Source organism: Oryctolagus cuniculus, chromosome 3, assembly GCF_051225735.1.
Source record: "Oryctolagus cuniculus isolate XC-2025 breed Fujian yellow rabbit chromosome 3, ASM5122573v1, whole genome shotgun sequence".
Lineage (NCBI taxonomy): Eukaryota > Metazoa > Chordata > Mammalia > Lagomorpha > Leporidae > Oryctolagus > Oryctolagus cuniculus.
The window spans coordinates 110243009-110264509 of NC_142869.1; the positions used below are offsets into that span (position 1 = coordinate 110243009).

A 21501-nucleotide genomic window follows, 5' to 3' on the forward strand; every position below is an offset into this window, starting at 1 on the left:
TGGCCGTTGCGGCCACTTGGGGAGTAAACCAGCAGAGGGCAGAGGGAAGACCTTTCTTTCTGTCTCTCTCTCTCTCCCTGTCTGTAACTCTGCCTGTCAAATAAAGAAAATAAAATCTTAAAAAAAAAATGTTTTATTATCTGTATAACTTAATTTTTTATACAGGTTCTCAGAGCCTTTAATTCTGTGGCCACTATTGCAAATGCATGTAGTTATTTCTTTAGGCTTGTGTTATCTTTGATTCCTTGATTCTGTAATTCCTTAAAATATTATTTTGTGGTGTCCCAGAAAGGGAAACTTTTTGAATTTTTGCTGGTAATTTGTTTTGCATTGTTATCAACAGGTAGTATTTGTATTATTTCTACTTTCTGAAACATAGTGATGTTTACCTGGGGACTTTATAATGAGCTTTGTTGATGTTCCATGTGTTCTCTGCCTATAAATACACCTAAGTTTTTTCCCTGAAGTGTGTGCATGGACATGGGATTACTATGTCCAAGCACTTCACCTGTACTGCATAGTCCCAAACTGTTCCCACGTGCAACATATAACCACTGTGGTTTGCACACATTCTCTGTAGTACGTCAGACTTTTTTTTTTTTTGTAAATATGGTAACTGTGATGTAGTACTTCACTGTTGATTTGCATTTCCTCCAGTGGTCAGATTGCATAGTTTTAATGTAGTACACTTTCATCATCTTCTGTGAAACACTTATTTGTAAAACCCCTACTTTGATCAATATTTTTTCTCTGCCTAAATCTTAAGGACAATTGTTTCAACAAGAGTCTGCTACCCTGTGCTTTGACTTCTCATTTTGTTCCTAATATTTATTGTACATAAGTTTAAAACTTCAATATTGCACAATACTGCATTGTACTTTCCAGTATGATGCCATGAAAATATACCACTTTACACCCACTGAGATGGGTACAGTCAAAGAAATATATTGGTGTTGGAGAAGTTGTGGTGAAACGGGAACTCAAATTCATAGCTAGTGGGGATATAAGATGGTACATCTGCTGTGGAATATAGTTGGGCAGTCCTTCAGTTCTGCTTCCCTAGAAGGGCAGAAGAAATGAAAACACGCTCATACAAAACCTTGCACATGTGTTTTTACAACAGCACTACTTATAATAGTCAAAGAAAATGGCAACTCAAATGCTTATTACCTCAATGAATGAATAAAATATGGGTTGTGCATACAATGGAGTATTATTTGACAGTAAGAAATGAGGTATCAATACATGTTACAACATGGGCAAACCTTAAACACTAAGCCACATGAAAGAAGTTGGATGCCCATGAAAGAAGTAGGACACAAAAAGGTGCTCTATGACTCTATTTTACAAGACAAGTATAATGAAACACTCATCTACATACAACAAATACAAATATTGTTTCATTCATATATTTCCGAAGTAGTAGTTACCATGATACTTTAACCCTACGTAGCATGTGCTTTTAAAAAATGAGCATTTAATTTAGAACTACATAGTATCATTTTTTACCCCTAGAAAAATAAAAATCCGCTCATATCATCCAATACAGCATTTTAAAATTCCTCTAGTTCCCTGAATGTTGTACAGCTATCTTGTGCTAATGCCCACTCCAGTTCATTGCACATAGTTAGATCTCTTCAAATCTTTTTCGGTCCTTGTACTTGGTCTCCCAACCATAACAGCTTTTTATAATATGCATATGCCTCATAGTTTCCTTGTGGTATCATTTATCTATTCTTATATCTTTGTTTCATGTTAACCTAAAAGTAATGGCAAAGCCATACTTAGATTCCAGTTAAACTGTTGTTATTGTTGTTCTTGGGCAAAAATATTTCAGAGGTTATTCCATATACTGTTCACATGGTACCACATAAAGAGATAGCTATCATATAACACATAGCTTTCCCCCTGTGTGGTTAACAAAAGTACTGTTGGAACATTATATTTCTCGGCACACTTAATGATGGTAGCATCTCTTGGTTATCTTCACTTGGACCAGTGATTTCACTGGTGGTATAAAATGGTATTTCTGAAAAATGCACTTCTTAAAGGGGAAAGTCCTACAATTTCTCTATTAAAAACAAGGTTTTTACTTTAAAAATGTTTTAGTTTACAATCAAATTTGCCAGTTGTTAGTTGATCAATTTGATTTTTGATAAAAGTACAGTGTTATAAACACCACCATTGGCACAATGAAGACTATCTCCCAAATACTTCTCTGTGGGTCTTTGAAGTTACCCTCCTCTCCATACCCAGTTCCAGGCATCTACTGATCTGCCTTCTGTCTCCAGAGACATAAAGAATCAAACAAAATCCAGCCACAAAACAAGATTGTTCCATTTCATGTAATGCATTTGAGTTCAATGGATGTTATCAAGTATATCAATAGTTGATGCCTTTGCACTGCTAAGTAGTATCTCATGAATGGATAAATTACAACATAGGTTTTTTACTAGTTGATGGAAATTTTGACTGTTTAAAATTTGGGCTGCTAGAAATACTTGAGTGCAAATCTTTTGAACACTTTTTCAGTTTTTCTAAACAAATACCTGAGTGGGGTTTCTGCATGGTCCTTTAAATCTATTAACTGCTTAAAAAATTGTCAACTGGATTTGCGAACTTGCTGTACCATTCTACCGGCAACACCAGAGAATTTCAGTTGTTGTACATCCTCGCTAACCCTTGATATTGTCAGTTTGGTACATTTTGTCTGTTTCACTGGTGTGAGTAAATCTCACTATGATTTTAATTTGCTTTTTTGTCTGACAAATGATGTTGAATATTAATATATGTAATTGCCATTTTGGACATATTTTGGTAAGGTGTTAAAATCTTTAACTTGATAGTTTTAAGTGGTAGGAATTCTTTTTTCCCCAAGGTATGTGATTTAAGTTTTTCAGACTAATGTTAATTTTATTGAACGTGGTCTCCAAAGTTGCATGTGATATTTGATTGTGGGCTGGAAGTTCTTTATGCATTGACAGTACTTAATTAAAAAAGAAACAAACAATGTTTCTTGTCTTTTCTTATATATCTTGTACTGCATCAGTATTTGTTGAATCTAAGAATAGGAGAGCACTGTGATAATACCTATGAATTGTAAATTGAGAAATACTTGGCATCATAAGGCATTTAATTCCTTCATTGATTACTTGCTTCACTATACATTAAATACTTACATATTTGGATCCTTAGTGTAATGCCTGGGACACCTGTTATCCTGTAACACACATTAGAAAATTTAGTTGTCCAGTGATCTTATCTCTTATAGTTTCCATATATGCTCTTGAGTTGTCTCTGGAGACCATCATATTACAAAAAGACAATTATCAGATGCCTTCTCCTTGAAAGACTTTCTTGACTACCTTCCTGGTGAAGTTTGTCAGAGCGGCAGTTATACTTCCAATTGTCCTAGTCCCTCATTGGTTAACATTTGGGTTCTTTGCTGGTTGGTTTCATCTTAGAGACTGCTGAAAAGTGAGGTGCCTCAGGATTCAATCTTCTTTTGTTTTCTCAACTTAATTGAACCATATGCAGTCTATAAAACTTATAAGTATGTTTTTATACAGGATTTGTACCCTGAACATTATACTTGAATATTTATTCAGTTCTCAGTATCTTGGTTGCCAAACATCATTAATAAGAATTACTAATACAACCTCTAAAAAACTATTCTAACAACATTATATATGTTAACTATGGTAACACTTCATATGCATTTCAATGTTTTAGTTTTTTTTTAAGATTTATTTATTTATCTGAAAGAGTTACTCAGAGAGAGGAGAGGCAGAGAGAGGCCTTCCATCTACTGGTTCACTCCCCAGACAGCTGCAACAGCTGGAGCTACGCCTATCCAGAGCCAGGAGCTTCTTCTGGGTCTCCCATGCAGGTGCAGGTGCCCAAGGACTTCGGCCATCTTTCACTGCTTTTCGAGGCAATAGCAGAGATCAGAAGTGGAGCAGCTGGGTCTCAAACCAGTGCCCATATGGGATGCTAGTGCTTCAGGCCAGAGCGTTAACCCACTGCGCCACAGTGCCAGCCCTAACATTTCAATCTTTAATATACCCAAAACCGAACTCTTTATACTTAGACCAAAATATTCTCCACCATAGTTTATGATTTCAATTAATGGCAACTTTATCCTTTGGGTTGCCAAGGCCAAGTGTTGGACTTATTCTTGACTCTTAGTCAAAATAAAACAAAAAAAACCCTACCCATCCTAAATGGATATTGTTAGCTCTAAACTCAAAACAATGCCATGTAGTAAATGATTCTCATCTTGCTATCACCCTGTCCAAGCCATCATCTCTCTCAAGACTTTTTCAGTAAGTAAACAGATTACCATGTAATTCTCAACACTGCATCCAGAGTGATAAGTTAATCCAAAGTGATATGCCATGTTACTTGATCTGTGTTTGTGTCCTCCCATATCACAAGCAGTAAGAGTCCTTAAATTGGCCTGTTAAGTCCCACCCGGTGATATATCTTTAAATGTACCCTCAGTAATGCTCCTCTCTGTTCCATTTCTCCAGCCTCATTAATGATCCTAGACCTTGCTAGGCACAACTGTAGCTAAGGGTCTCTTAAGCTTGCTCTAGGGGGCTGGCGCCGTGGCTCACCTGGTTAATCCTCCACCTGTGGCACCAGCATCCAATATGGGTGCCAGGTTCTAACCCCAGTTGCTCCTCTTCTAGTCCAGCTCTCTGCTGTAGCTTGGGAGGGCAGTGGAGGATGGTCCAAGTGTTTGGGCTCCTATACTCACATGAGAGACCAGGAAGAAGCACCTGGCTCCTGGCTTCTGATCGGCGCAGCACCGGCCATAGTGGCCATTTGGGAAGTGAACCAACAGAAGGCAGACCTTTCTCTCTGTCTCTTTCTCTCACTGTCTATAACTCTACCTGTCAAATAAAAACAAAAAAACAAAAAGCTTGCTCTGCCTACTTCCTGGAACCATCTTTCGAGGTAACTGCATGGCTTTCCTGCTACCTCATCTCCTTCAATCATTAACCTGGGCTTAGCATTCTCAGTAAGATCTTAACTTGAGTACTGGATTCTAACTCACATTTCACCCAGCTTGACCTGCTTTATTTTTCTCCTCATACTTGTTACCTTCTAAGAGAATATAATTTTCTTATATATTCTTCTCTAATGTCTGTCTTCCCCTCCAGAATTAAACTCCAGAAAGTTAAAAATTTCTTTGATTTCTCACTCACAGGCAGGGTCTTCAAAAAGTTCATGAAAGGGGCTGTGCAGAGGTTAAGCCTCTGCAGTGCTGGCATCCCATATGGGAACCAGTTCAAGTCCAGGCCTCTCTACTTCTGATCCAGCTCTCTGCTGATGGCCTGGGAAAGCAGTGGAAGATGCCAAATGCTTGGGCCCCTGCACCACATGGGAGACCTGGAGGAAGCTCCTGGATTCAGATTGGCCCAGCTTTTGCCATTACAGCCATTTGGGGAGTGAACCAGCAGATGAAAGATATCCTCCCTGCCTCTCCCCCCGCCCCCGCCTTTCCCTCACCTCCTCTCCCCCACTGCATCTCCCCCCACCGCTGCCTCTCTCCCCCCACTGCCTCTCCCCCCCCAGCCTCTCTCTCTGTAACTGTGCCTCTCAAAAATAATCTTAATGTACATTTTTCATGAACTTTTTAAAAAAAAATTCCATTTATGAACTTTTTGAAAGATCCTTCTGTATTCCAACACTGACATATACTAATTGCTCAGTCAGTAGCTGAGAAACCTGTGTGGCATATATTTTTGAAATTAGCACCAAGGACCTTATAATCTGGAGGTGAGGCAGTTTAAACTGTCATTTTGCCCTGATGCATTGAAACAGTGATGGGAAAATAACACAGCAGAGCATATAAAATCTTACACCGAAGGGTACATGAAGGCTCCTGTCCAACTGGTGCTCAACTCATCCCTACCTGTGTACTACCCATGTCCTGGGTACTTATTTAAATAAATAACCAACATAGCAACTCATTCTGATGGTGGACCCTTTTTAAAAGAGTTACTTCTTGGTACCATCATTTAACAGGTTTTTTAACTTGCTATTTTTAAAGATATTAAATTGACACAAAAAGTTCAAAACTTTTCAATATAAAAATAGTATAATGTGATGAGTAGCTATACTTGGATTAATTCATTTACTGGGGAAATTAATGCCTGACCTCCACTGAACATCATTGTGATACTTGATTTTAATTCTGACCTGCAAATCAAATTTCTAAACCATCAGTATTCATAGAGTACACATAGTTGCACACTGCTGTTGTAAGCACCAGTGGTCTATAAAATAAGTGGAAGACACAGCCTGCTTAGATAAGTTGGTGGTTAATGTTGCTTGCACACATTTCTGAAGTACAGCGTAAAGCAAAAGAATGATCTGAACATTAATTTAAACTTTCATTCTATTTTCAACCTTGCTTAGCCTTTAACCTATCTGAATAAATGGCTTAACATTTTTCCCTTCCAGCTTGCCTGTTGGTGACTGGTTTATCCAACAAAATGATTTTAGCAACAAATACTTGTCATTGAAGTCAATTGAACATTTCCTAGTAATTGAATGAACAAAACCAAGCATAATCCCATTGTTTGTATTCTCTTATGCTTGAGGACTTATGTGTCTGTAGGACTACTGTTACTTTTTATTATACTTAAAACAAAAACCTTGGCATTCATTGAGATTCTGTCACCAGTACAGTGTGGTTATATTAAAGCAGCATATTGAAATAGTTCATGTAAGTTATTGAAAAGGCTACCTCCTAGCCTCTGTAGAAATAACTCTCTTAGTTTGGTAATACTATCAATTTTAAAAGTCAGTAAGGATAAAATAGCATTTTGTTAAATAACTTTTTCATGAGAAAAAGTTGAAAAATTGAATATTTGAAACTAAAAATGGAGCTAAACTGAGTTCAGCATTTTTTTGCCATGCCATGGCGTATTTCCTTTCATCTCCCTAAATGCAAACAGGAAGCAGAGGCCGAGCTGCTTTGTCAGTTACACTCCTGGTCTCCCTCCTTAAGCTTTCTTCTCAGTACTGTTCTTGGGGAAGCAACTTCTGGCTCCAGATAAATGGCTGTGGGTTCCAGCTCTTACCTGCCAATTACCGTGCTTGGGCTATCTGTGCCAGCCTCTGGGTCAGCCAGTGATGAGGTGAAGGACCTGTTGGCTGAGTTCATTAGCAGAAATTCGTTCCACCCAGATGGAGCTGAGGTTTGGGGTGGGTGCGCAGAGGGAACCAGGGGGCTGCTGAGATGGGTTGAGATTTTTAAAATTTTTTTCCTTAAGACCTGGGAAATGAAAGCACTACTTCCCCTTCAGAATCCCCGCTTCCCTTTTCAGTTCCTCCCTTTGGGGCAGACAATGGAAGATTTCAGGCCCCCTCTCTGGGAGCCTAGTGCCTGTTGTCCCCTCTCCCCCTCCCTCCTCTCGGCTCCCCGCCCCTCACCCACAGGCTTCTCCAACTCCAGCTTCAGGCAGAGATTTGTCAGAATCGTTCGGTTGAGACTGATTATGATTGCAGCAGATGGGCTGGATTTGACAGCACAGATCCTGAGCAGCTTCGGATTGGGGGGGGGGGGGCGAGGGGCGGGGAGCGGGAATGCCGCCTCATAGGAGCACATGCCGCACAGCCCAGCCGGGTGCACCGCTGCTTCTCTTGAACGCGCGCCATCAAGAGCCAAGTGGCACTGCCGAGCCGGGGGCCCGCAGGGAGCGCGAGTAAGTCTTGTCTTGGCCAGCAGGGCGCGGGGCCCCGGGAGGCAGTGCCGGCGGGCCAGCAGGCGGCGGAACACAAAGCCTGGGAGCGCGAGTGCCTGGCCGAGAAGCGCGCGCGGCCCGGGCTCCCTCAGCGCGCTCTGGACATGGCAAGTTGGTCAACTCCTGGCTCAGCGGCCGGCGCTCTACCGCCCCCGAAGTGACGGCGTGCTGCAGGGTCTGCCCCTGGGCCGCTGCAAAATGTTCTACCACAGACCAGGTAAGGAGACGCCAGCGGGTTATCCGTCCCGGCGCGCCCCCAACACACAGCCACACCTGCCACTCGGACCCGAGCCCTTCTCTCTGCCGTGCCTTTTAGTTTGCTTCTTGGGCCTCCGTGGATATAAACAGTCCGCTGCTGCCCTCATATTCGCCTTTAGTTTCTCCCCTACCGGATCCCTACGGCAGGGGGAGAGATTCTGGTAGGTGGCGCAAGGTTAAGGGTGTTCCGGCGCCTGCCAGCCTGCGCGACGCTTGTCTGAAGCGTGGTCCGTGTATGCGTGCGTCCGCTGTTCGCTCCCACGCAGCCCGAGCCGGGCGCCCCGTGCGCACCCCTCCTCCTCTCCACCTGTGGTGCCTGGGTTTTGTGCTGAAAGCACAAGTGAGCACACACGCGCACGTGCGGTTGCACTTCCACGCTGGTGGCCTCCAGACGCTGGAAACGTGGCGTATAGAGGGCTGGCGGGGCACCCTGGCCCTTGAGCTTTCCGACTCATTAAAGCACAGCGCCAGCCCGGCTCTGTCTCCAGCCCGGCTCTGTCTCTTGGCCTTGATTCCAGTGTCCAGGTGCCAGCAGAGCTCCGTGCCTCCAAGGAGCTGGGAGGGAGGCAGCTTTAACTTGGCTTGGCTGCTGTGTGCTCCTAGGGCTTCCCTCCACCCACGAAAGGAGCAGCTTCGGCCACTGCCTGGCCTGGTCCGGCCCCAGCCAGCACTGTCGCCTTCAGGCCATGAGGAACGCGCGACATGTGGGTCCCCTGACCTCGACTGCCCAGCTCAGGCCACACATCCAGGTGTCCCCTCCTTTGCAGCCACAGCCAGGCTTCCCTCACTCTGAGCATGCACCCTGTTGCTACTGGCAACTACCTATGCTTAAAGCTCTGGTAAGGAGAGATCGGCTTAATGCTGATTGATGGGCAGAAATATGATACGGTTGAGAGCTCAGCGGTTGGTCTGCCTTCCAGGCCCCACCCCATGTTCGCCATTATAAAAGGTGCTTTTGGGGTGTCCTCATCTGTGTTAAATATTGAGCTAATTTGCTTTCCTGGTGACCATCAGGCAGCTACACGGGAATGTTTTCTTGTATTTCAGGCTTTATTGAGTGGGGTCAACAAGGCCTTGTTTCTGGCCACTGCCATCTCCTTTTACCTGCATCTGTACTTCTTCCAGTCTTCCTTACACATAAGTTCCTAAAATAGGTCTCACTTTTAATCCCCAGATCTATTCCTGGAAATGCTTATAAAAGCACCCCTTGCTTGGTCACTTTGCTCTGCACCTTCTCTCTGAAGACGTGAGAGCTGGTCATTTTGACCCTTCCACAGATACAGTCCAGGCGCAAAGCTTGTTCTTCATTGTGGTAACTCCTGTGATTTTCATGTAACCACCCCCTCCCCCCTAAGCTGCAGCATCACTTCCCTTTACTGGCATAGCAGTCCCCTTCTCTGAGCTGCCATGGGCTAACGCAGGTTCTCTGGCCTAATACAGGATCTTGGCCCTGTCTGTGGCTCTGCTGCTGCTTGCCCAGTCTTGGCTGCGGAGACCTAAGATGCCCTGATGGAAGAAGTGGTCTTTAGAAGAACTGTGTTCCTCAGTGCTTCCTTCCAAAACTCCGCGTTTTCTGGCAGAGCATTTTAATCTAAGGTGTCATTTTGTGGCCTGTGGATGGTGCTTTGAGAAGCTTGTGATGTTTTTGAGTCATTCACTTACTCCCGACAAAATTTCCTTGAGGGGCTTCCACATGTTGGACACCAAGGTAGGCCCTTGACAAGAATGGAGCAGAGACAAGGCCCACATGTGGATATCAGCATTTTGGAGCCCATGTTACCGCTGCATTGTGGTTACTTCTATGACAGTGAACATTGTCATACCATACTACATTTGACTAGGACTTTACAGTTTACAGAGGCTTTCACAGACATTATCTGCTTTAATCCCAGCTGCAGGAATTTTAAATAGCAAGGATTCCACCAAGAGGCTCAGTAATGCTTACCAATCCTGCTTAACCTAAAAGAAGAAGAATCTTGCAAATCATCCCAACAGCTGATGAAGCTTTAAAACACAGAATAAACAATTCAGAAAAAGCTTAGGAAGCTTAGTTACTGGAATGTAACTTGGAGAAGATAACTGAAACGCATGTAACATGTACATTACCAGTGAGACACTCTGTGAAGCAACTCCAACCCTCGACTTTGGTGGCCCAGAGAAATGCTCAGGGTGGAGGCTTTCCAGGGCCCTGGGCTATTGCTTTATCCTAGGATCTAAAATGGGATGAAAGTGTTAGCAAAAAGTTGCTGGGAAGCTAGCAAATTAAGCAAAATGAGTAGGCAATGATGTTACTTTCTTTAGCTCAAAGCATTCTTGAGATATCCGCAAGTTTCTAGCATGTATTTACTCAAAGTGAAGCAATTTTCTATACTTAGCACATAAAAAATCAGAGTGTGCCTTGTGTCACAGCCGTAGTGAAGACAACCTTGGTTTAGGTTGTTTGTCCTTACTGCTTACTTTGCAAATCTTGTACTGATAGATGGCAGTTTTCTCTTTTGATAATGTGTGGGGAGGATCTATAGAGGACCTGCATCTACAGTTGTTGCTTTCCTTAGCTCTTTGATGACAAAGTTCAGTCCTTCTGACTTCACTGTGAATATCATCTGTGACTGTGTCCCCAAAATAATTTCTAGAAGCAAACTGATAGTTGGAAGTTTTGATTGGCATTTCAGATACACAAGTATACTGAGAGGAGATTGTCTTAGGGGCAGACTTTGGGCATGACTGAATAACAGGTAAGCCAAGAAAGGAATTGGAGGGTAAGGCCTATTATGACAAAAGTTGGATATATTATAGCAAGTTTTTGTTTAATATCATGTAGCTTTGTGACAACTTTAGAAGTTTTTTTCTATAGAGTTTTACTAAAGCCTATTGTTGTATGTTTAGCATCTTGGATGTTTATTTTGATTCCTAGATGTTAGAGTACTTCAGTTTACAGCTAACCTATGTCTCCAAATTGCAAATATGTTAATGCAAAGCACATTACAGATGAATATGTGAAGATGCTTCAAACATTTGTGGGAGATGGTGTAAAAACTTCTGAAAGCCATACATATTTTCCTCATTGAGTGTATGTGATAGCATGTCAAACTTCAAGAAAAATGCATTTAATAGGTGAGTTTGTATTACGGAGGATTTCTGAAATTAATGCATTTAAAGAGTTCAAAAATTTCATGGGAAGTGCATATGGTGTAAAACCATTCATAGATTCAGAAATAGGGATGTGTGGGTGTGTGCATCTGAGAAATTGATTAGATGTACTGGGACTGCTGGGCCCTCCTCTGAGAGGCTTCAGCTTCAGGTTTTCAAATGAAGTTTTAACAAAGTTGGGATTACTCCTGGGGAATATTCCTAGAGCTATCCTGTTTAACAGGGGAAACTGGAGCAATGGCTCTGCCCTGGCAGCAAGGTCATCCTGGCTTGGAGTTGTCTAACTTGCCTGTGACCCCTAATCATAGGGTTCCATTATTTAGTCATACAGCAAATATTTACTGAGGGTCATTTTTGGAGAATAAATCTCCTTTTTGTTGAGCACTGTGCCCTTTGAGGATTACCTAGTAGGTTTTCAAATGAAGTTTGTTGTTTTTTGAGTACCTGATAGTTTTGTCCTTTGAAGTATCTCTAGATGTGGTTTAAAGGCAGCGAAATATGGGTTCCAAGAGACTCCCTTGCTGTACAGTATTGGTGCTGGAGTCACGGCTGCCTCTGATTGGCATTACTTCTCGGATATCATACTCTGTCCTCTTTCTCCTTGTTAACAGTTTCTTTGTGTTCCTTCAACTCAGACAGCAGGTGGCAATGGGTTAAGTAAACTGTCCCCGTGGATTTGTCACTCAGAGGGTAACTGCTGTTATTTTGAGGAGGATGCTCGTTGTCTAGGTTTCCAGGGTCCTGGAAAGTAGGAAGGGAAGGGAAAGTGGCTCATTATTTCATATTGTTGGAAGGTGTTGAGTATGTTGTACTATTAGTGCGGTAGGTAAAATCGTGAGTGCTAATTGGGTGCAGGTTTTGTGAACCCAAATTTTGCTGACTGCCAAGTGAATTTGCAGGTGTTAAATGTGAAAGTCTATAGGCCCTGGCTGTACATCTAATTCTATCAAACACCGTTAATGTGTTTTGGGACAAGGTTATTAATCTCTAACCTGTTTCCTCATGTATAAAATAAGAAAAACTGCATTTAAAATGTTAACATTAAAATCTAACATTAAGGGCTTAGAAAAGTGCCTCACACACTGGAAAATCAACAAATGTTAGTGGCTGTGGTCTCTGAGTGTTGTTTTCATTTTGCTTAAGGCTGGATAAGACTGCCTTTTTAGTGTTAACCTCATGTCTGAAACTTCTACTAGCACTGCACAGAGAAGAACCATTATAGGGCAGTTAAAATTTAAAGCAATTATAGCTATTTTCAGATGGAGTCTATACTACCTGTAGATACAAGGGACATGATAGTTATTTTTTCCTTGAGATGCAAATGGGTCAGTTTAAAAGATAGCCTAGTAGATAAGTTTATAAAGTTACACAGTTAACATTCATGGAATGCCTCTGAAAGGCCTCTGAAAGGCACTGCACTATGCTGCAAAGATGAGAAAGGATGCTCTTGTTCTCCACTTGTAAACTGGAATTGGGGAGGGATTGATGTGGTTAAAAATAACAGTAGCATAATAAAGAACATTGTATAATAAGAATATTGTCACCTAAGTCCTGACTGTCTGACCCATACTATAACTATAAATATTGGATCTTTTGACAGATACCAGTCTTGATTCCTGTGAGGCAGATAATTTCTCCATTATCCAGATCTCTGTAAGAGAAACTAAAATGTCATACTGGAGTTACTACTAAAAGATGGTGGATTGCAAAGGACATTGCTGTCCTATCATAAATGCCTAACTTAGGTGTCTTTTACTCGTACTCTGAATTGCTTGGGAATCTTGAATTTCTTTAATAACTACAGCATCCATGGTTGCATGGTTGTATTTGGCTTCACTAATCTCTAGATTCCCTGCACTCCACTCATAGCAGTATAGAAATGTAGGGAAAAGATAGAGCTTTGTTAACCAGTCTCCAAGGAATTTACTTCCCTCCTTTCCTCTGTTCTTTGTTCATTTTAAGAGCAAATGCCTCCAGGAAAAATATCTTGGCTCTCTTGGAAGGCTCTTTCTCACACTCAAGATAAGGTTATCAGCTTTTCTGATTTATTTCTACTATATGAGATTTAAGCTACCACCATCATTTTAATTCAAAGCAAGATTCAAATACATGCTCATGCACATGACAAATGGAAAATAGTGCATGTAAGTAAAATAGGATAAATTAGTTAAGCCTCCTGGCACCACGGTTTCAGTGAACAACATGTAATGCACCTGATGGCAAATTTGCAATGATTTGAATTCCCTTAGATTTTTCATCTTATGTTTTTCTTCATAGACACTTCTAGGATTTAGGTTTTTAACCTAAGATTTACTTGAATACTTAAATTTTATTTAAGTTACGCAAGCTTCATGTATTTAATATATATGGATTTAGGAACATAGTGACACTTCCTCTCCTACCCTCTCTCCTGTCTATGCTTCATCCTTTCTCCTCTTCCTTCTCACATTCCCACTCTTAATTTTTACAAAGATCATTTTCAGCTTACTTAATGATCATATAATTAATCCTAAACTAAAGAAGAGTTTAACAAATAGTATGAAGAAAAACTATTCCTCAATAGGAGAGATAGGGGCTGTTAACAATCATCAAATCTCAAAATGTGCATTTTACTCCAATACATTACACTTAATTCTTTTGTTTTGCAATGAGTTTTTTTTGAATGTATAATTTATTTTTCATTAAAAATAACTTGAGGACTATGGTGATGATTCCCACTATACCCTCTCCTACCCACACTCCCACCACTCTTCCTCCTCTTTCCTATACCCAATTAACGCTATACTAAGTAAAGAGTTCCACAAATTGTATTAAAATTGAAAAAAAAAAAATGTTCCTCAACTGTCAAGGGCTGTTCAAAGTCATTACATCTCGAAGTGTTCACTTCTATAGGTTATCTTTTAGGTGCTCTATTAGTTACCACAGGTCAGGAAGAACATATGGTATTTGTCCTTTTGGGGCTGACTTATTTCACTAAGTATGATGTTGTGCAGTTTCATCCATTTTGTGCAAATGACAGGATTTCATGGTTTTTTTACTGTTATGGGATATGTACACCATGGAATACTACATAAGTTATTTATCTAGTCTTCAGCTGACAGGCATATTGTCAGCTATTGTGAATTGAGCTGCAATAAACATGGGGGTACAGATAATTCTTTCATGTGCTGATTTCGTTTTCCTTGGGTGAATTCCCAGGAGTTGGATGGCTGGATCATATGGTAGGTCTATTTTCAAACTTCTGAAGTATCTCCATTACTGTTTTCCACAGTGGCTGTACCAGTTTACATTTCTACCAACAGTGGATTAGGGTACCTTTTTCCCCATATCCTTCCCCATATCCTTTGTTTGTTAGTTTCTGTATAAAAGCCATTCTAATGAGAGTGAGGTGAAACTTCTTTGTGGTTTTGATTTGCGTTTTCCTGGTGGCTAGTGATCCTGAACATTTATTCGTATGTTTATTAGCCATATGGATTTCTACTTTTGAAAAATTCCTGTTTAAATTCTTTGCTCATTTCTTAACTGAGTTGTTTTGTTGTTGAGTTTCTTGATGTCTTTTTTATTCTGGTAATTAATCCTTTATCAGTTGCATAGTTTTCAAATAATTTCTCCTGTTCTGTCAATTGCCTCTTTACTTTGCTGAGTGTTTCTTTTACAGTACAAAAGAAACTCAATATGATGTAATCCCATTTGTAAGTTTTTGCCTGTGCCTCTGGGGTCTTTCCCAAGAACTCTTTGGCTATGCCAATGTTTTGCAGGGTTTCCCCAATGTTCTCTAATAATTTGATGGTATCGGGTCTTAGATTTAGGTCTTTAATCCATTTTGAGTAGATTTTTGTGTAAGGTGTTAGGTAGGGGTCTTCGTATTTCTGCATGTGCAGATCCAATTTCCCCACCACCAATTGTTGAAGAGACTCTTGGCTTCAGGGATTGATTTTAGCTCCTTTGTCAAAGTTGGTTGTAGATGCGTGGGTCGATTTCTGTTCTGTTCCATGGGTCTATCCATCTGGTTTGTACCTGTACCAGGCTGTTTTAATTTTAACTGCCTTGTAGTATGTCTTGAAATCTGGTACTGTGATGCATCTGGCTTTGTTTTTGTTGTATAGGACTCCTTTAGCTATTCAGGGTCTCCTGTGTTTCCATATGAATTTCAGCATTACTTTTTCTATATCTGTTAAGAATGTCATTGGTATTTTGATTGGTATCACATTGAATCTGTAAATTGCTTTTGGAAGTATGGACAATTTGATTATTGATTCTTATAATTCATGAACATGGAGGATTTTTTTATTTTTTGTGTCATTTATTTATTTTTAATGTTTTATAATTCTCATCATAGAGATCTTTGGTGTCCCTGGTTAAATTTATACCAAAGTATTTAATTTGTTTTGTAGCTATTGTGAATGGAATTGGTCTTAGAAGTTCTTTCTCAGCCATGGCATTGTCTGTGTATATAAAGGCTATTGATCCTTGTTTGTTGATTTTATATCCTGCCACTTTACAATAGTTTCTTAATGGAGTCATTTGGATCCCTTATATACAATCATATCATCTGCAAATAGGGATGGTTTAACTTCCTCCTTCCCATTTTGTTTCCCTTTGATTTCTTTTTATTGCCTAATGGCTCTGGCTAAAACTTTCAGAACTATATCCAATACCAGTGGTGACAGTGGGAATCCTTGTCTGGTTCCAGATCTCAGTGGGAATGCTTCCAACTTTTCCCCATACAGTAAGATGCTGGCTGAAGGGCTTGTCATAAATTGCCTTGATGGTGTTGAGGAATGTTCCTTCTGTACTCAATTTGCTTAAAGTTTTCATCATGAAAGGGTGTTGTATTTTATCAGATGCTTTCTCTGCATCTGTTGAGGTAATCATTGGTTTTTGTTCAACTTGTTAATGTGGTGTATCACATTGATTTTGCAAATGTTGAACATCCCTGCATACCTGGGATAAATCCCATTTGATCCAGATGATTAACCAAGTGAGTCACAGCACCAGCCCCATAGAATATTTTCTTTGTTTTACTACAGTATTTGACTACAATGTGTTGTGGTTGAGATCTTTTCTGGTCATGTCTACTAGGAGTTCTGTGTGCTTCCTGTACTTGGACGTCCCTTTCTTTCTCCAAATTAGCCAAGTGTTCTGTAATTATTTCACTAGAAAGGCCTTCTATTCCATTCTCTTTCCATGCCTTCAGGAACTTCTAAGACTCATATGTTGGGTCATTTGATAGTATCCCATAATTCTCCAATACTGCTTTTTAGTTTTCTACTTTTTTCTTGTTTTTGTTCTGACTGCAAAATTTTCAGTTTGTCTTGAATATTCTTTCTTCTGCCTCAAGAGTGTGTTCTTAAGGCTTTCCATCATATTTTTTATTTGTTCTTTTATTCATTTCCAATATTTGATTTTAAATTCCCCTCAAAATCTCAACTTAGTGGGAAAACTTTTCATTCATGTAACATACTGATTTTTTTAGATCATGAATTTTCTTCTGATTTCTTCGAAGTAATCCTATGATCAATTTTTAAAATTCCGTTTCTGACATTTCTTCAATCTCTTCATCTTCACATTTTAGTATTGAAGTGTTGTGTTCTTTGGGGGGTGTCATATTGTCTTTGTTATTCCTGTTTCTTGAATTGCTGCATTTATTATTATGCATTTGTGGTGTTACTTGTTGGTTTTTTTCTGCTCTGTGATGGCTTTTATCTTTGGACTGTGCCTCTGTTGCTTAGTGGAATGTCTGCTCTTACCCTGAATACCTAGAGGCACCTGTTGGGTTTGGTTATGGAGCTCCACCCAGTGCTCCAGGGTGAAGGGAGTGTCCAAGGTGACAGCCAAGTTGGGCGTGATAAATCTCTTCCTGGAGCATGTGGAGCCTCCCACAGTGACTGCACAAAGCTCTAGCCACACCCTGTGCCCCTCCACACAGCCACAGTGTTTTCGCAGTCCAGGCACATAACACTCCCACAGTCACGAGCACCCAGCCCCTGTCACTTCTCCCAGCCAGACACGGACGTCTCCTTGGCTGGTTGCTGGGCAGGTGGACACAAGCTGTTGTAACTATTACATATGTCCAAAATGGTGTCTTGGCCCTCTCTTGGCTAGTTATAGGATACCAGAGCCAGGTGGTCATGGAGAGAGGAACGTGCCTCCTTTTTTTTCCCTCTAGATTGGCAGGTACACTGTCCCCCACAGGGCTCCCAGCCAGGCCCACTCCAGGCTCTTCCTGCAGCTTTGTAGCTTTATTGTCAGTGGCTTGGTCTGCTGCACTCTGGTCTCACCTCACTCCAAAGCTGGTGCTGAGGCTTTCGGTTGCTGGGGTCCTGAGCTGTGCGTGTCCATACCCTCCATGTAGGTCCACAGTGTACCTTCAGTTTGCATGGATTTTCCTCTGTTTTTATCCTAACCCTTCCACTTTTTTTTTTTTAACTATCTTCCCTTAGAACAGAGCAATAAGCTCCCTTTCTATGCTGCTGCCATCTTCCATTTCATTTAATTCTAATATTGTAATGTAGTTCTTCCCAGCACTTCTTAAGTGTCAGGTGGTTAAATTCAGCTATGAGTCTGTCAATGGAGTTTTTAATATAAAATAAAGTTTATGTGTAAAATGGAGAATTTACTCAAAGTTATGGAGTGGTACTTCTTATTGTAGAAGCCTTAAATTTGCCTGAACGACTGTAACATAAAAGGACAATCACACAGGTATATATCTAGATGTTTTGTCTTGAAACTGATTTTTGTTTCAGTATTTTTAAGGGAAACTAACTTGGAAGGACATAATTTGATCTTTACAATCCAGCAAAATATTCTAATATAAAGAAATCACACACACAGAACAGTCAAACTAAGCACAGCATTTCTGTGCATAGAAAGGAAGGCCTGCTTTCATGCCTTCGTTCATGTGCTTCTACACTCACTAGTTCACTCAGCCCTCCATCATTAGGTATCTATCATGTGTCAGGCAATGTGTTGTACTTCATGTGATTGCAGCCTGTCATTATTCCAATATTGAATATTTAGCAGCAAAGTTACTGCTTCTTGGGTTCTGGTATCCCATGTTGGAGTGCTGGATAAAGTCCTGGCTGTTCTACTTCTGATCCAGGTCCCTGCTAATGGGCAGGGAAATGCAGCAGAATGTGGCCCAAGTATTTGACCCGCTGCGTAGTGTGTGATGGACCAGAATGGTGTTCTTGATTCCTGCCTTGGTCCAGAAGTGGCTGTTGTGGCTATTTGGGGATTGAACCAGTAGATGAAAGATCTTCTTCCCTCTCTTCTCCTATTAAATAAATTATCTTGTAAAACATCATTGACTGTCAAGAGTGTCATTGATGTTGCAAGATACAGTACACTTGCTGTTTTTTTTAATAACTTTGAAGTTTGGCTTATTTCAGGTTGCCTCATCCTAGTTGCATTAACGTGCTTTAAAAAACCATTCTTTAATTTTACTAAGACTTTTAGGAGGCAGAAACCTTGTTCCTTGTTCATGTGAAGTTAAAGTTAAGTTTTTCCTTATCTTCCAGAAGGTACTGCAGTTCCCTTCCCAAAGATACTGCAGTTCCCTTACTTGTTTGGTGTTCCATGTCTAGTTTTAGCTACTTGTTAAATAGAAAAAGAAAATAAAGGAAACAGGAATTTTCTTGATTAGGAATTAGTGAATTATCTAATTTAGGATTTATCATAGCCCACAAGACTCTGTCTTCTGTCCCTGTGAATCATTGTGCCATCTTAGGTCTGATTATGGAAGATAGGTTACTTCTTATTGATGGTCTGTTTTAGAGTTTAGTATGTACATGGCCATGTATCTGTGGATTCTCATGAGACATTTAAGCACTGGTGATGGGTTTTGTAGATGTTTTAGAGTCATAACAATCTGTGGAATCCCTTACTGATTTTGCTAAATTACTATGGCTTGGAAGATACTCAACACATGTATTATATCTGATCTTGTCCTAGCAGTATGTACATAAAAATGTGATTCATTAAAACTTATAAAAATATCAAATGGAAGTACCCTCAAGGAGTTTACAATTTAGGTTGAGAAATAGGACAAAAAGCTTAGTGTACAGCTGATGAACAGCATAAAGAAATGATAAAGCCAGGATTTGGAAAATGAAATGATGAATGAGGCTGATATGGTTGGGATAGACTCCTGGAGCAAGGAGACGGGATCTAACCCAGTTGGAGATCATACATAGGGAGAGGGCTGTTTGGGTCAGCAGAGGGCTTGAGTTCAGGTGAAGACAGGAGCAGCCCTGGAAGGAGAGGATGGGAGCTGAATTATAGAAACAGCAGGAGACTGCTGATAATGATTATTTTATGCACAGTAAGAAATTTAGAGTTTGTCTTCTGGGCTGTCATTTCCCAAGATGGGTCTGACTGGAACACTATTATGGAAGTATGAACACAGAGACTTGTGACTCAGAAAAGCTGGCTGAAAGGTTAAGAAAAATTGTCTCCTGTAGAAATTCCCAGATAATTTAATACATTAATCTATATGTTAACTTCTGAAACCCTCCCAAAATGGTTTCGATTACTGAATAACTAACTTCAGAGACAAAAAGAGCCCCTACTTACTCTTTCACTCTCCAAATACAGAGAACTATATATCCAGGTCTCCCATGGGGGTGGCAGGGATCCAGTTACTTGAACTGTTTCCTGCTAGTGTCTACATTTGTAGGAACTGGAATTGGGAGCTGGAGCTAACAGTTGAACCTGGGTACTTCAATATAGGATGCAGGTGTCTTAACAGGGATCTTAACCACTAGGCAAAATGTCTCCCCATACTGAATTTATGTTTAGAAGATCATTGTGAAAAGGTTATTGTCAATGAGAAGTTATTTTTGGGAAATGCTATTAGAAGCCACTGATGATTTGAATCAGAAGTGTTAACTGAGTGGATGGTTGTAGGAACAATAATCTGAAAATTGATGCTTGGTTGTAGGTCTGTGCAGGAAGCACTTAAGGACCCTGGCTCTGTCCAACAGGATGTGATAAAGGCCTTGGTTGGGGAATATGGTATGAGGACGGGAAGGAAGAGAATATTTCCATCAACATTAAAGCATAAGAATCCCCTCATACTCGTGCCTTTGTGAATGAGCAGTTGAAAGAGAGTTGCAGAGATTGGAGAATCAAACGGTTCAAACTTGTGTGACTGTTTTTGCATTAGTAGCAACATGTACTAAGCGCTCCAGAAATTGTCTAATTAAAAAAAAAAAAAACTTCCATAAGGTAGCCAAACTCAATGAGGCAGGGATATTTTTGCAGGCATGTACCTTTTCTGATGAATGCTGTACTGCCTAAAATGCTTTCTTGATAGAGTGTACTCGAAACAGAACCCAGCTGTTTCAAGCAACATGTTAGGTGTAATAGTGTCCTAATTAACTTCAGTCATTGGCACTCCTTGCACTGAGGCATGGTCTCTAAGCTAATGGGTTTCTGCAGTGTAGGAAAGAGACAGCATCTTACTGCTGGGAATCTGGTTGTCAGGTAAAAGTGTACTTCTGCCAATTTTCCTCATTATGAGAGACTTTATCAGAAAGAATAGGGGCCACAGTATAGCCATCATGAAGATCTTGAATGTGTTCATCCTTAGAGATGAAAAATTTTGGTTCACAATATCAGATTCCCACCATTTGTATGTCTTTAAGGAGTGGCATACATGTGTTTATGACCTTCACATTCTGCTTTGTCGTCTGTGTGTGTAAAGTGTTAGATCTGGCAGGTGCCGTGGCTCAATAGGCTAATCCTCCGACTGTGGCGCCGGCACCCCGGGTTCTAGTCCCAGTTGGGGTGCCGGATTCTGTCCCGGTTGCCCCTCTTCCAGGCCAGCTCTCTGCTGTGGCCTGGGAGTGCAGTGGAGGATGGCCCAAGTCCTTGGGCCCTGTACCCGCATGGGAGACCAGGAGAAGCACCTGGCTCCTGGCTTTGGATCAGCGCGGTGCGCCAGCCACAGCGGCCATTGGGGGGGTGAACCAACGGAAAAGGAAGACTTTCTCTCTCTCACTGTCCACTCTGCCTGTCAAAAAAAAAAAAAAAAAAAGTGTTAGATCTGGCCTTTGAGCCATTTGTGTAGGATTATATGGAATGATTTTTCTTAATCCACGTGAGAAATGTTCTTTACTTTCCAAAACAGAAAGCAGAACAAAGCAGTAGAGTAAAACAAAAACCTGGGCAGTTTTCTATAGTATTCCTTAATATCATGACTTTTCATAAGCTTCTTGGCTTCCTTACATATTTATGAATATAAATACATTTAGATGCTCAGTTAACTACTTATACTCTATATTTACCTATTTTCATTCTTATACCTGTTACATACAACTCTGTATTTGGG

General features: G+C 40.7%; 1 protein-coding gene and 1 long non-coding RNA gene across 17 annotated transcripts in view; one reads left to right on the forward strand and one right to left on the reverse strand.

The window, feature by feature from the left end:
- The window catches only part of NCKAP5 (NCK associated protein 5), a 1067666-nt gene that overhangs the window by 424831 nt on the left and 621334 nt on the right, over nucleotides 1–21501 (forward strand). For 2 of the 16 annotated variants that reach the window (XM_008258504.5, XM_070071012.2), the window contains exon 1: nucleotides 7485–7977. The exons of the other annotated variants lie outside the window; for them this stretch is intronic. The gene's annotated coding sequence lies outside the window, so the exon portion shown is untranslated. Of the gene's footprint in view, nucleotides 1–7484; nucleotides 7978–21501 lie in introns of those variants that run through there. 16 annotated transcript variants of the gene reach the window in all.
- On the reverse strand, nucleotides 802–7577 carry LOC149127459 (uncharacterized). Its single transcript, XR_016231595.1, has 4 exons — nucleotides 7450–7577; nucleotides 7098–7250; nucleotides 3180–3220; nucleotides 802–1059 (listed from the first exon to the last, which is right to left on the reverse strand). It is a non-coding gene; the product is annotated as an uncharacterized LOC149127459 (long non-coding RNA).